This window comes from Taudactylus pleione, unplaced genomic scaffold, assembly GCF_031769625.1.
Source record: "Taudactylus pleione unplaced genomic scaffold, aTauple2 ptg000070l, whole genome shotgun sequence".
NCBI classification, from domain to species: Eukaryota; Metazoa; Chordata; class Amphibia; order Anura; family Myobatrachidae; genus Taudactylus; species Taudactylus pleione.
In genome coordinates this window covers 2328981-2344358 of record NW_028284472.1, presented here as the reverse complement: position 1 = coordinate 2344358, position 15378 = coordinate 2328981, and the positions used below count along the sequence as shown (strand labels likewise).

The 15378-nt window shown below is 37.4% G+C and overlaps 12 non-coding genes across 12 annotated transcripts; all 12 read left to right on the top strand.

Moving 5' to 3' along the window:
* Nucleotides 1-1197: 1197 nt before the first annotated feature.
* On the top strand, nucleotides 1198-1269 carry TRNAA-CGC (transfer RNA alanine (anticodon CGC)). Its single transcript has one exon. It is a non-coding gene; the product is annotated as a tRNA-Ala (tRNA).
* Nucleotides 1270-2120: 851 nt separating this feature from the next.
* TRNAA-CGC (transfer RNA alanine (anticodon CGC)) lies at nucleotides 2121-2192 on the top strand. The gene has a single exon. It is a non-coding gene; the product is annotated as a tRNA-Ala (tRNA).
* Nucleotides 2193-3043: 851 nt separating this feature from the next.
* Nucleotides 3044-3115, top strand: TRNAA-GGC (transfer RNA alanine (anticodon GGC)). Its single transcript has one exon. It is a non-coding gene; the product is annotated as a tRNA-Ala (tRNA).
* A 1774-nt stretch (nucleotides 3116-4889) lies between these two features.
* On the top strand, nucleotides 4890-4961 carry TRNAA-CGC (transfer RNA alanine (anticodon CGC)). Its single transcript has one exon. It is a non-coding gene; the product is annotated as a tRNA-Ala (tRNA).
* Nucleotides 4962-5812: 851 nt separating this feature from the next.
* On the top strand, nucleotides 5813-5884 carry TRNAA-CGC (transfer RNA alanine (anticodon CGC)). The gene has a single exon. It is a non-coding gene; the product is annotated as a tRNA-Ala (tRNA).
* A 1775-nt stretch (nucleotides 5885-7659) lies between these two features.
* TRNAA-CGC (transfer RNA alanine (anticodon CGC)) lies at nucleotides 7660-7731 on the top strand. Its single transcript has one exon. It is a non-coding gene; the product is annotated as a tRNA-Ala (tRNA).
* Nucleotides 7732-8582: 851 nt separating this feature from the next.
* TRNAA-CGC (transfer RNA alanine (anticodon CGC)) lies at nucleotides 8583-8654 on the top strand. Its single transcript has one exon. It is a non-coding gene; the product is annotated as a tRNA-Ala (tRNA).
* Nucleotides 8655-9505: 851 nt separating this feature from the next.
* Nucleotides 9506-9577, top strand: TRNAV-CAC (transfer RNA valine (anticodon CAC)). Its single transcript has one exon. It is a non-coding gene; the product is annotated as a tRNA-Val (tRNA).
* Nucleotides 9578-10428: 851 nt separating this feature from the next.
* On the top strand, nucleotides 10429-10500 carry TRNAA-CGC (transfer RNA alanine (anticodon CGC)). Its single transcript has one exon. It is a non-coding gene; the product is annotated as a tRNA-Ala (tRNA).
* Nucleotides 10501-11351: 851 nt separating this feature from the next.
* Nucleotides 11352-11423, top strand: TRNAA-CGC (transfer RNA alanine (anticodon CGC)). Its single transcript has one exon. It is a non-coding gene; the product is annotated as a tRNA-Ala (tRNA).
* Nucleotides 11424-12275: 852 nt separating this feature from the next.
* Nucleotides 12276-12347, top strand: TRNAA-CGC (transfer RNA alanine (anticodon CGC)). Its single transcript has one exon. It is a non-coding gene; the product is annotated as a tRNA-Ala (tRNA).
* Nucleotides 12348-13198: 851 nt separating this feature from the next.
* Nucleotides 13199-13270, top strand: TRNAA-CGC (transfer RNA alanine (anticodon CGC)). Its single transcript has one exon. It is a non-coding gene; the product is annotated as a tRNA-Ala (tRNA).
* The last annotated feature ends 2108 nt before the right edge of the window (nucleotides 13271-15378 follow it).

The window sequence follows — 15378 nt, the reverse complement described above, 5'->3', positions numbered from 1 at the left end:
CTTGATCAATATCCACACCATTCATTAGTAAAAGTAAGGGATTCTAATGATAAACCAGTCTCTGATGGAGAACTTTAAGAGCATTCCAGTGTTTGGAATGGGCATCTACTTGCATTCTCATCAGCCATGAAAACCATAAAGTCCTTGCAGTCAAGCATGGTATAATGGTTATGCTTCCATCCTCTAATATATCCCTAATGATACTGAAAAGTAGTAAATCTCTAGTGAAATGTAAAGCTGCAATCACTTGTGCATAAAAAAATAGCAGCTCATAGGCGATGTAGCTCAGTGGTAGAGCACATGCTTCGCATGTATGAGGCACCGGATTCAATCCCCGGCATCTCCAAGTTTTTCAAAATACAGCTTTTTACCATATGTAAACTCTCTTGTAGAGCCAAAGAAAACAAGCAAACCAATAAAAGTACTCTACAGCAATAGTCAAAGTTGAACACAAATCATAAAAAATCAATCAAATATGATTATATTCATCATCTTCTTCATTCCATTTTTCAAAGTTAAGTTCCCATTGAATGCCTATTGCCATTCTCCTACACTGTGGGAAAACATATGGTAAGTAGGAAATAGATTTTTTATTCTCAGTGGGAACTGAAGGCGACTACCTGAGCAAAGTTTAATAAAAGAGCGAGACAAATAATATAGCAGAACTAAATGATTAAGATTGAGAGACAAGTTCAAACACTTTGTGAACAAAAAGAGGATGGACATGGGCTTGGAGGGCAAGCACTTAATGAAATTTCAAAGCATGGAATGATGACAACAGATCAACTCTACATAGATTGTCTGGTGAAGCATTAGCTAGCAATGCCCAAGAGGCAGTCTTAGCATGCATCCTTTTTGACCTTCTGCTAAGTTCTGACACTGATGACCAAACAGAATGTAAGACAGCCCTCTAGTTAGCAAAACTTGATCAATATCCACACCATTCATTAGTAAAAGTAAGGGATTCTGATGATAAACCAGTCTCTGATGGAGAACTTTAAGAGCATTCCAGTGTTTGGAATGGGCATCTACTTGCATTGTCATCAGCCATGAAAACCATAAAGTCCTTGCAGTCAAGTATGGTATAATGGTTATGGTTCCATCCTCTAAGATATCCCTAATAACACTGAAAATTAGTAAATCTCTAGTGAAATGTAAAGCTGCAATCACTTGTGCATAACAAAATAGCAGCTCATAGGCGATGTAGCTCAGTGGTAGAGCGCATGCTTCGCATGTATGAGGCCCCGGATTCAATCCCCGGCATCTCTAAGTTTTACAAAATACAGCTTTTTACCATATGTAAACTCTCTAGTAGAGCCAATGTTAACAAGCAAACCAATAAAAGTACTCTACAGCAATAGTCAAAGTTGAATACAAATCATAAATAATCATTCAAATATGATTATATTCATCATCTTCTTCATTCCATTTTTCAAAGTTAAGTTCCCATTGAATGCCTTTTGCCATTCTCCTACACTGAGGGAAAACATATGGTAAGTAGGAAATAGATTTTTTATTTTCAGTGGGAACTGAAGGCGACTACCCGAGCAAAGTTTAATAAAAGAGCGAGACAAATAATATAGCAAAACTAATTGATTAAGATTGAGAGACAAGTTCAAACACTTTTTGAACAAAAAGAGGATGGACATGGGCTTGGAGGGCAAGCACTTAATGAAATTTCAAAGCATGGAATGATGACAACATATTAAATCTACATAGATTGTCTTGTGAAGCATTTTCTAGCAATGCCCAAGAGGCAGTCTTAGCATGCTTTCTTTGTGCCCTTCTGCTTAGTTCTGACACTGATGACCAAACAGAATGTAAGACAGCCCTCTAGTTAGCAAAACTTGATCAATATCCACACCATTCATTAGTAAAAGTAGGGGATTCTGATGATAAACCAGTCTCTGATGGAGAACTTTAAGAGCATTCCAGTGTTTGGAATGGGAATCTACTTGCATTCTCATCAGCCATGAAAACCATAAAGTCCTTGCTGTCAAGCATGGTTTACTGGTTATGCTTCCATCCTCTAATATATCCCTAATAACACTGAAAAGTAGTAAATCTCTAGTGAAATGTAAAGCTGCAATCACTTGTGCATAAGAAAATAGCAGCTTATAGGGGATGTAGCTCAGTGGTAGAGCGCATGCTTCGCATGTATGAGGCCCCGGGTTCAATCCCTGGCATCTCCAAGTTTCACAAAATACTGCTTTTTACCATATGTAAACTCTCTAGTAGAGCCAAAGTTAACAAGCAAACCAATAAAAGTACTCTACAGCAATAGTCAAAGTTGAATACAAATCATAAAAAATCAATCAAATATGATTATATTCATCATCTTCTTCATTCCATTTTTCAAAGTTAAGTTCCCATTGAATGCCTATTGCCATTCTCCTACACTGAGGGAAAACTTATGGTAAGTAGGAAATAGATTTTTTATTCTCAGTGGGAACTGAAGGCGACTACCTGAGCAAAGTTTAATAAAAGAGCAAGACAAATAATATAGCAGAACTAAATGATTAAGATTGAGAGACAAGTTCAACCACTTTATGAACAAAAAGAGGATGGACATGGGCTTGGAGGGCAAGCACTTAATGAAATTTCAAAGCATGGAATGATGACAACATATGAAGTCTACATAGATTGTCTTGTGAAGCATTTTCTAGCAATGCCCAAGAGGCAGTCTTAGCATGCATCCTTAGTGCCCTTCTGCTAAGTTCTGACACTGATGACCAAACAGAATGTAAGACAGCCCTCTAGTGAGCAAAACTTGATCAATATCCACACCATTCATTAGTAAAAGTAGGGGATTCTGATGATAAACCAGTCTCTGATGGAGAACTTTAAGAGCATTCCAGTGTTTGGAATGGGCATCTACTTGCATTCTCATCAGCCATGAAAACCATAAAGTCCTTGCAGTCAAACATGGTATAATGGTTATGCTTCCATCCTCTAAGATATCCCTAATAACACTGAAAAGTAGTAAATCTCTAGTGAAATGTAAAGCTGCAATCACTTGTGCATAAAAAAATAGCAGCTCATAGGGGATGTAGCTCAGTGGTAGAGCGCATGCTTGGCATGTATGAGGCCCCGGATTCAATCCCCGGCATCTCCAAGTTTTACAAAATACAGCTTTTTACCATATGTAAACTCTCTAGTAGAGCCAAAGAAAACAAGCAAACCAATAAAAGTACTCTACAGCAATAGTCAAAGTTGAATACAAATCATAAAAAATCAATCAAATATGATTATATTCATCATCTTCTTCGTTCCAGTTTTCAAGGTTAAGTTCCTATTGAATGCCTATTGCCATTCTCCTACACTGAGGGAAAACTTATGGTAAGTAGCAAATAGATTTTTTATTTTCAGTGGGAACTGAAGGCGACTACCTGAGCAAAGTTTAATAAAAGAGCGAGACAAATAATATAGCAGAACTAAATGATTAAGATGGAGAGACAAGTTCAACCACTTTATAAACAAAAAGAGGATGGACATGGGCTTGGAGGGCAAGCACTTAATGAAATTTCAAAGCATGGAATGATGACAACATATGAAGTCTACATAGATTGTCTTGTGAAGCATTTTCTAGCAATGCCCAAGAGGCAGTCTTAGCATGCATCCTTTGTGCCCTTCTGCTAAGTTCTGACACTGATGACCAAACAGAATGTAAGACAGCCCTCTAGTTAGCAAAACTTGATCAATATCCACACCATTCATTAGTAAAAGTAGGGGATTCTGATGATAAACCAGTCTCTGATGGAGAACTTTAAGAGCATTCCAGTGTTTGGAATGGGCATCTACTTGCATTCTCATCAGCCATGAAAACCATAAAGTCCTTGCAGTCAAGCATGGTATAATGGTTATGCTTCCATCCTCTAAGATATCCCTAATAACACTGAAAAGTAGTAAATCTCTAGTGAAATGTAAAGCTGCAATCACTTGTGCATAAGAAAATAGCAGCTCATAAGGGATGTAGCTCAGTGGTAGAGCGCATGCTTCGCATGTATGAGGCCCCAGGTTCAATCCCCAGAATCTCTAAGTTTTACAAAATACAGCTTTTTACCATATGTAAACTCTCTAGTAGAGCCAAAGTTAACAAGCAAACCAATAAAAGTACTCTACAGCAATAGTCAAAGTTGAATACAAATCATAAAAAATCAATCAAATATGATTATATTCATCATCTTCTTCATTCCAGTTTTCAAGGTTAAGTTCCCATTGAATGCCTATTGCCATTCTCCTACACTGAGGGAAAACTTATGGTAAGTAGGAAATAGATTTTTTATTCTCAGTGGGAACTGAAGGCGACTACCTGAGCAAAGTTTAATAAAAGAGCGAGACAAATAATATAGCAGAACTAAATGATTAAGATGGAGAGACAAGTTCAACCACTTTATAAACAAAAAGAGGATGGACATGGGCTTGGAGGGCAAGCACTTAATGAAATTTCAAAGCATGGAATGATGACAACATATGAAGTCTACATAGATTGTCTTGTGAAGCATTTTCTAGCAATGCCCAAGAGGCAGTCTTAGCATGCATCCTTTGTGCCCTTCTGCTAAGTTCTGACACTGATGACCAAACAGAATGTAAGACAGCCCTCTAGTTAGCAAAACTTGATCAATATCCACACCATTCATTAGTAAAAGTAGGGGATTCTGATGATAAACCAGTCTCTGATGGAGAACTTTAAGAGCATTCCAGTGTTTGGAATGGGCATCTACTTGCATTCTCATCAGCCATGAAAACCATAAAGTCCTTGCAGTCAAGCATGGTATAATGGTTATGCTTCCATCCTCTAAGATATCCCTATTAACACTGAAAAGTAGTAAATCTCTTGTGAAATGTAAAGCTGCAATCACTTGTGCATAAAAAAATAGCAGCTCATAGGGGATGTAGCTCAGTGGTAGAGCGCATGCTTCGCATGTATGAGGCCCTGGGTTCAATCCCCAGCATCTCCAAGTTTCACAAAATACAGCTTTCTACCATATGTAAACTCTCTAGTAGAGCCAAAGTTAACAAGCAAACCAATAAAAGTACTCTACAGCAATAGTCAAAGTTGAATACAAATCATAAAAAATCAATCAAATATGATTATATTCATCATCTTCTTCATTCCATTTTTCAAAGTTAAGTTCCCATTGAATGCCTATTGCCATTCTCCTACACTTAGGGAAAACTTATGGTAAGTAGGAAATAGATTTTTTATTCTCAGTGGGAACTGAAGGCGACTACCTGAGCAAAGTTTAATAAAAGAGCGAGACAAATAATATAGCAGAACTAAATGATTAAGATTGAGAGACAAGTTCAACCACTTTATGAACAAAAAGAGGATGGACATGGGCTTGGAGGGCAAGCACTTAATGAAATTTCAAAGCATGGAATGATGACAACATATGAAGTCTACATAGATTGTATTGTGAAGCATTTTCTAGCAATGCCCAAGAGGCAGTCTTAGCATGCATACTTTGTGCCCTTCTGCTAAGTTCTGACACTGATGACCAAACAGAATGTAAGACAGCCCTCTAGTTAGCAAAACTTGATCAATATCCACACCATTCATTAGTAAAAGTAAGGGATTCTAATGATAAACCAGTCTCTGATGGAGAATTTTAAGAGCATTCCAGTGTTTGGAATGGACATCTACTTGCATTCTCATCAGCCATGAAAACCAAAAAGTCCTTGCAGTCAAGCATGGTATAATGGTTATGCTTCCATCCTCTAATATATCCCTAATGATACTGAAAAGTAGTAAATCTTTAGTGAAATGTAAAGCTGCAATCACTTGTGCATAAAAAAATAGCAGCTCATAGGCGATGTAGCTCAGTGGTAGAGCGCATGCTTCGCATGTATGAGGCCCCGGATTCAATCCCCGGCATCTCCAAGTTTTACAAAATACAGCTTTTTACCATATGTAAACTCTCTAGTAGAGCCAAAGATAACAAGCAAACCAATAAAAGTACTCTACAGCAATAGTCAAAGTTGAACACAAATCATAAAAAATCAATCAAATATGATTATATTCATCATCTTCTTCAATCCATTTTTCAAAGTTAAGTTCCCATTGAATGCCTATTGCCATTCTCCTACACTGAGGGAAAACATATTGTAAGTAGGAAATAGATTTTTTATTCTCAGTGGGAACTGAAGGCGACTACCTGAGCAAAGTTTAATAAAAGAGCGAGACAAATAATATAGCAGAACTAAATGATTAAGATTGAGAGACAAGTTCAACCACTTTATGAACAAAATGAGGATGGACATGGGCTTGGAGGGCAAGCACTTAATGAAATTTCAAAGCATGGAATGATGACAACATATGAAGTCTACATAGATTGTCTTGTGAAGCATTTTCTAGCAATGCCCAAGAGGCAGTCTTAGCATGCATCCTTTGTGCCCTTCTGCTAAGTTCTGACACTGATGACCAAACAGAATGTAAGACAGCCCTCTAGTTAGCAAAACTTGATCAATATCCACACCATTCAGTAGTAAAAGTAGGGGATTCTGATGATAAACCAGTCTCTGATGGAGAACTTTAAGAGCATTCCAGTGTTTGGAATGGGCATCTACTTGCATTCTCATCAGCCATGAAAACCATAAAGTCCTTGCAGTCAAGCATGGTTTAATGGTTATGCTTCCATCCTCTAATATATCCATAATAACACTGAAAAGTAGTAAATCTCTAGTGAAATGTAAAGCTGCAATCACTTGTGCATAAGAAAATAGCAGCTTATAGGGGATGTAGCTCAGTGGTAGAGCGCATGCTTCGCATGTATGAGGCCCCGGGGTTAATCCCCGGCATCTCTTTGTTTTACAAAATACAGCCTTTTACCATATGTAAACTCTCTAGTAGAGCCAAAGTTAACAAGCAAACCAATAAAAGTACTCTACAGCAATAGTCAAAGTTGAATACAAATCATAAAAAATCAATCAAATATGATTATATTCATCATCTTCTTCATTACATGTTTCAAAGTTAAGTTCCCATTGAATGCCTATTGCCATTCTCCTACACTGAGGGAAAACATATTGTAAGTAGGAAATAGATTTTTTATTCTCAGTGGGAACTGAAGGCGACTACCTGAGTAAAGTTTAATAAAAGAGCGAGACAAATAATATAGCAGAACTAAATGATTAAGATTGAGAGATAAGTTCAACCACTTTATGAACAAAAAGAGGATGGACATGGGCTTGGAGGGCAAGCACTTAATAAAATTTCAAAGCATGGAATGATGACAACATATGAAGTCTACATAGATTGTCTTGAAAAGCATTTTCTAGCAATGCCCAAGAGGCAGTCTTAGCATGCATTCTTTGTGCCCTTCTGCTAAGTTCTGACACTGATGACCAAACAGAATGTAAGACAGCCCTCTAGTGAGCAAAACTTGATCAATATCCACACCATTCATTAGTAAAAGTAGGGGATTCTGATGATAAACCAGTCTCTGATGGAGAACCTTTAAGAGCATTCCAGTGTTTGGAATGGGCATCTACTTGCATTCTCATCAGCCATGAAAACCATAAAGTCCTTGCAGTCAAGCATGGTATAATGGTCATGCTTCCATCCTCTAAGATATCCCTAATAACACTGAAAAGTAGTAAATCTCTAGTGAAATGTAAAGCTGCAATCACTTGTGCATAAAAAAATAGCAGCTCATAGGGGATGTAGCTCAGTGGTAGAGCGCATGCTTCGCATGTATGAGGCCCCGGGTTCAATCCCCGGCATCTCCAAGTTTTACAAAATACAGCTTTTTACCATATGTAAACTCTCCAGTAGAGGCAAAGAAAACAAGCAAACCAATAAAAGTACTCTACAGCAATAGTCAAAGTTGAATACAAATCATAAAAAATAAATCAAATATGATTATATTCATCATCTTCTTCATTCCAGTTTTCAAGGTTAAGTTCCTATTGAATGCCTATTGCCATTCTCCTACACTGAGGGAAAACTTATGGTAAGTAGGAAATAGATTTTTTATTTTCAGAGGGAACTGAGGGCGACTACCTGAGCAAAGTTTAATAAAAGAGCGAGACAAATAATATAGAAAAACTAATTGTTTAAGATTGAAAGACAAGTTCAAACACTTTGTGAACAAAAAGAGGATGGACATGGGCTTGGAGGGCAAGCACTTAATGAAATTTCAAAGCATTGAATGATGACAACATATGAACTCTACTTAGATTGTCTGGTGAAGCATTAGCTAGCAATGCCCAAGAGGCAGTCATAGCATGCATCCTTTGTGCCATTCTGCTAAGTTCTGACACAAATGACCAAACAGAATGTAAGACAGCCCTCTAGTTAGCAAAACTTGATCAATATCCACACCATTCATTAGTAAAAGTAGAGGATTCTGATGATAAACCATTCTCTGATGGAGAACTTTAAGAGCATTCCAATGTTTGGAATGGGCTTCTATTTGCATTCTCATCACCCATGAAAACCATAAAGTCCTTGCAGTCAAGCATCGTATAATGGTTATGCTTCCATCCTCTAATATATCCCTAATAACACTGAAAAGTAGTAAATCTCTAGTGAAATGTAAAGCTGCAATCACTTGTACATAAAAAAATAGCAGCTCATAGGGGATGTAGCTCAGTGGTAAAGCGCATGCTTCGCATGTATGAGACCCCGGGTTCAATCCCCGGCATCTCTAAGTTTTACAAAAGACAGCTTTTTACCATATGTAAACTCTCTAGTAGAGCCAATGTTAACAAGCAAACCAATAAAAGTACTCTACAGCAATAGTCAAAGTTGAATACAAATCATAAATAATCATTCAAATATGATTATATTCATCATCTTCTTCATTCCATTTTTCAAAGTTAAGTTCCCATTGAATGGCTTTTGCCATTCTTCTACACTGAGGGAAAACATATGGTAAGTAGGAAATAGATTTTTTATTCTCAGTGGGAACTGAAGGCGACTACCCGAGCAAAGTTTAATAAAAGAGCGAGACAAATAATATAGCAAAACTAATTGATTAAGATTAAGAGACAAGTTCAAACACTTTTTGAACAAAAAGAGGATGGACATGGGCTTGGAGGGCAAGCACTTAATGAAATTTCAAAGCATGGAATGATGACAACATATGAAGTCTACATAGATTGTCTTGTGAAGCATTTTCTAGCAATGCCCAAGAGGCAGTCTTAGCATGCATTCTTTGTGCCCTTCTGCTAAGTTCTGACACTGATGACCAAACAGAATGTAAGACAGCCCTCTAGTTAGCAAAACTTGATCAATATCCACACCATTCATTAGTAAAAGTAGGGGATTCTGATGATAAACCAGTCTCTGATGGAGAACTTTAAGAGCATTCCAGTGTTTGGAATGGGAATCTACTTGCATTCTCATCAGCCTTGAAAACCATAAAGTCCTTGCTGTCAAGCATTGTATAATGGTTATGCTTCCATCCTCTAATATATCCCTAATAACACTGAAAAGTAGTAAATCTCTAGTGAAATGTAAAGCTGCAATCACTTGTGCATAAGAAAATAGCCGCTTATAGGGGATGTAGCTCAGTGGTAGAGCGCATGCTTCACACGTATGAGGCCCCGGGTTCAATCCCCGGCATCTCCAAGTTTCACAAAATACAGCTTTTTACCATATGTAAACTCTCTAGTAGAGCCAAAGTTAACAAGCAAACCAATAAAAGTACTCTACAGCAATAGTCAAAGTTGTATACAAATCATAAAAAATCAATCAAATATGATTATATTCATCATCTTCTTCATACCATTTTTCAAAGTTAAGTTCCCATTGAATGCCTATTGCCATTCTCCTACACTGAGGGAAAACTTATGGTAAGTAGGAAATAGATTTTTTATTCTCAGTGGGAACTGAAGGTGACTACCTGAGCAAAGTTTAATAAAAGAGCGAGACAAATAATATAGCAGAACTAAATGATTAAGATTGAGAGACAAGTTCAACCACTTTATGAACAAAAAGAGGATGGACATGGGCTTGGAGGGCAAGCTCTTAATGAAATTTCAAAGCATGGAATGATGACAACATATGAAGTCTACATAGATTGTCTTGTGAAGCATTTTCTAGCAATGCCCAAGAGGCAGTCTTAGCATGCATCCTTTGTGCCCTTCTGCTAAGTTCTGACACTGATGACCAAACAGAATGTAAGACAGCCCTCTAGTGAGCAAAACTTGATCAATATCCACACCATTCATTAGTAAAAGTAGGGGATTCTGATGATAAACCAGTCTCTGATGGAGAACTTTAAGAGCATTCCAGTGTTTGGAATGGGCATCTACTTGCATTCTCATCAGCCATGAAAACCATAAAGTCCTTGCAGTCAAGCATGGTATAATGGTTATGCTTCCATCCTCTAATATATCCCTAATGACACTGAAAAGTAGTAAATCTCTAGTGAAATTTAAAGCTGCAATCACTTGTGCATAAAAAAATAGCAGCTCATAGGCGATGTAGCTCAGTGGTAGAGCGCATGCTTCGCATGTATGAGGCCCCGGATTCAATGCCCGGCATCTCCAAGTTTGACAAAATACAGCTTTTTACCATATGTAAACTCTCTAGTAGAGCCAAAGAAAACAAGCAAACCAATAAAAGTACTCTACAGCAATAGTCAAAGTTGAACACAAATCATAAAAAATCAATCAAATATGATTATATTCATCATCTTCTTCATTCCATTTTTCAAAGTTAAGTTCCCATTGAATGCCTATTGCCATTCTCCTACACTGTGGGAAAACATATGGTAAGTAGGAAATAGATTTTTTATTTTCAGTGGGAACTGAAGGCGAACACCCGAGCAAAGTTTAATAAAAGAGCGAGACAAATAATATAGCAGAACTAAATGATTAAGATTGAGAGACAAGTTCAACCACTTTATGAACAAAAAGAGGATGGACATGGGCTTGGAGGGCAAGCACTTAATGAAATTTCAAAGCATGGAATGATGACAACATATGAACTCTACTTAGATTGTCTGGTGAAGCATTAGCTAGCAATGCCCAAGAGGCAGTCATAGCATGCATCCTTTGTGCCCTTCTGCTAAGTTCTGACACAAATGACCAAACAGAATGTAAGACAGCCCTCTAGTTAGCAAAACTTGATCAATATCCACACCATTCATTAGTAAAAGTAGAGGATTCTGATGATAAACCATTCTCTGATGGAGAACTTTAAGAGCATTCCAATGTTTGTAATGGGCTTCTACTTGCATTCTCATCACCCATGAAAACCATAAAGTCCTTGCAGTCAAGCATCGTATAATGGTTATGCTTCCATCCTCTAATATATCCCTAATAACACTGAAAAGTAGTAAATCTCTAGTGAAATGTAAAGCTGCAATCACTTGTGCATAAAAAAATAGCAGCTCATAGGCGATGTAGCTCAGTGGTAGAGCGCATGCTTCGCATGTATGAGGCCCCGGATTCAATGCCCGGCATCTCCAAGTTTGACAAAATACAGCTTTTTACCATATGTAAACTCTCTAGTAGAGCCAAAGAAAACAAGCAAACCAATAAAAGTACTCTACAGCAATAGTCAAAGTTGAACACAAATCATAAAAAATCAATCAAATATGATTATATTCATCATCTTCTTCATTCCATTTTTCAAAGTTAAGTTCCCATTGAATGCCTATTGCCATTCTCCTACACTGTGGGAAAACATATGGTAAGTAGGAAATAGATATTTTATTCTCAGTGGGAACTGAAGGCGACTACCTGAGCAAAGTTTAATAAAAGAGCGAGACAAATAATATAGCAGAACTAAATGATTAAGATTGAGAGACAAGTTCAAACACTTTGTGAACAAAAAGAGGATGGACATGGGCTTGGAGGGCAAGCACTTAATGAAATTTCAAAGCATGGAATGATGACAACATATCAACTCTACATAGATTGTCTGGTGAAGCATTAGCTAGCAATGCCCAAGAGGCAGTCTTAGCATGCATCCTTTTTGACCTTCTGCTAAGTTCTGACACTGATGACCAAACAGAATGTAAGACAGCCCTCTAGTTAGCAAAACTTGATCAATATCCACACCATTCATTAGTAAAAGTAGGGGATTCTGATGATAAACCAGTCTCTGATGGAGAACTTTAAGAGCATTCCAGTGTTTGGAATGGGCATCTACTTGCATTGTCATCAGCCATGAAAACCATAAAGTCCTTGCAGTCAAGTATGGTATAATGGTTATGGTTCCATCCTCTAAGATATCCCTAATAACACTGAAAATTAGTAAATCTCTAGTGAAATGTAAAGCCTGCAATCACTTGTGCATAACAAAATAGCAGCTCATAGGCGATGTAGCTCAGTGGTAGAGCGCATGCTTCGCATGTATGAGGCCCCGGATTCAATCCCCGGCATCTCTAAGTTTTACAAAATACAGCTTTTTACCATATGTAAACTCTCTAGTAGAGCCAATGTTAACAAGCAAACCAATAAAAGTACTCTACAGCAATAGTCAAAGTTGAATACAAATCATAAATAATCATTCAAATATGATTATATTCATCATCTTCTTCATTCCATTTTTCAAAGTTAAGTTCCCATTGAATGCCTTTTGCCATTCTCCTACACTGAGGGAAAACATATGGTAAGTAGGAAATAGATTTTTTATTTTCAGTGGGAACTGAAGGCGACTACCCGAGCAAAGTTTAATAAAAGAGCGAGACAAATAATATAGCAAAACTAATTGATTAAGATTAAGAGACAAGTTCAAACACTTTTTGAACAAAAAGAGGATGGACATGGGCTTGGAGGGCAAGCACTTAATGAAATTTCAAAGCATGGAATGATGACAACATATTAAATCTACATAGATTGTCTTGTGAAGCATTTTCTAGCAATGCCCAAGAGGCAGTCTTAGCATGCTTTCTTTGTGCCCTTCTGCTTAGTTCTGACACTGATGACCAAACAGAATGTAAGACAGCCCTCTAGTTAGCAAAACTTGATCAATATCCACACCATTCATTAGTAAAAGTAGGGGATTCTGATGATAAACCAGTCTCTGATGGAGAACTTTAAGAGCATTCCAGTGTTTGGAATGGGAATCTACTTGCATTCTCATCAGCCATGAAAACCATAAAGTCCTTGCTGTCAAGCATGGTATAATGGTTATGCTTCCATCCTCTAATATATCCCTAATAACACTGAAAAGTAGTAAATCTCTAGTGAAATGTAAAGCTGCAATCACTTGTGCATAAGAAAATAGCAGCTTATAGGGGATGTAGCTCAGTGGTAGAGCGCATGCTTCGCATGTATGAGGCCCCGGGTTCAATCCCTGGCATCTCCAAGTTTCACAAAATACAGCTTTTTACCATATGTAAACTCTCTAGTAGAGCCAAAGTTAACAAGCAAACCAATAAAAGTACTCTACAGCAATAGTCAAAGTTGAATACAAATCATAAAAAATCAATCAAATATGATTATATTCATCATCTTCTTCATTCCATTTTTCAAAGTTAAGTTCCCATTGAATGCCTATTGCCATTCTCCTACACTGAGGGAAAACTTATGGTAAGTAGGAAATAGATTTTTTATTCTCAGTGGGAACTGAAGGCGACTACCTGAGCAAAGTTTAATAAAAGAGCAAGACAAATAATATAGCAGAACTAAATGATTAAGATTGAGAGACAAGTTCAACCACTTTATGAACCAAAAGAGGATGGACATGGGCTTGGAGGGCAAGCACTTAATGAAATTTCAAAGCATGGAATGATGACAACATATGAAGTCTACATAGATTGTCTTGTGAAGCATTTTCTAGCAATGCCCAAGAGGCTGTCTTAGCATGCATCCTTAGTGCCCTTCTGCTAAGTTCTGACACTGATGACCAAACAGAATGTAAGACAGCCCTCTAGTTAGCAAAACTTGATCAATATCCACACCATTCATTAGTAAAAGTAGGGGATTCTGATGATAAACCAGTCTCTGATGGAGAACTTTAAGAGCATTCCAGTGTTTGGAATGGGCATCTACTTGCATTCTCATCAGCCATGAAAACCATAAAGTCCTTGCAGTCAAGCATGGTATAATGGTTATGCTTCCATCCTCTAAGATATCCCTAATAACACTGAAAAGTAGTAAATCTCTAGTGAAATGTAAAGCTGCAATCACTTGTGCATAAGAAAATAGCAGCTCATAAGGGATGTAGCTCAGTGGTAGAGCGCATGCTTCACATGTATGAGGCCCCAGGTTCAATCCCCAGAATCTCTAAGTTTTACAAAATACAGCTTTTTACCATATGTAAACTCTCTAGTAGAGCCAAAGTTAACAAGCAAACCAATAAAAGTACTCTACAGCAATAGTCAAAGTTGAACACAAATCATAAAAAATCAATCAAATATGATTATATTCATCATCTTCTTCATTCCAGTTTTCAAGGTTAAGTTCCCATTGAATGCCTATTGCCATTCTCCTACACTGAGGGAAAACTTATGGTAAGTAGGAAATAGATTTTTTATTCTCAGTGGGAACTGAAGGCGACTACCTGAGCAAAGTTTAATAAAAGAGCGAGACAAATAATATAGCAGAACTAAATGATTAAGATGGAGAGACAAGTTCAAACACTTTATAAACAAAAAGAGGATGGACATGGGCTTGGAGGGCATGCACTTAATGATATTTCAAAGCATGGAATGATGACAACATATCAACTCTACATAGATTGTCTGGTGGAGCATTAGCTAGCAGTGGCCAAGAGGCAGTCTTAGCATGCATCCTTTGTGCCCTTCTGCTAAGTTCTGACACTGATGACCAAACAGAATGTAAGACAGCCCTCTAGTTAGCAAAACTTGATCAATATCCACACCATTCATTAGTAAAAGTAGGGGATTCTGATGATAAACCAGTCTCTGATAGAGAACTTTAAGAGCATTCCAATGTTTGGAATGGGCTTCTACTTGCATTCTCATCAGCCATGAAAACCATAAAGTCCTTGCAGTCAAGCATGGTATAATGGTTATGCTTCCATCCTCTAAGATATCCCTAATAACACTGAAAAGTAGTAAATCTCTAGTGAAATGTAAAGCTGCAATCACTTGTGCATAAAAAAATAGCAGCTCATAGGTGATGTAGCTCAGTGGTAGAGCGCATGGTTCGCATGTATGAGGCCCCGGTTTCAATCCCCGGCATCTCTAAGTTTTACAAAATACAGCTTTTTACCATATGTAAACTCTCTAGTAGAGCCAATGTTAACAAGCAAACCAATAAAAGTACTCTACAGCAATAGTCAAAGTTGAATACAAATCATAAATAATCATTCAAATATGATTATATTCATCATCTTCTTCATTCCATTTTTCAAAGTTAAGTTCCCATTGAATGCCTTTTGCCATTCTCCTACACTGAGGGAAAACATATGGTAAGTAGGAAATAGATTTTTTATTTTCAGTGGGAACT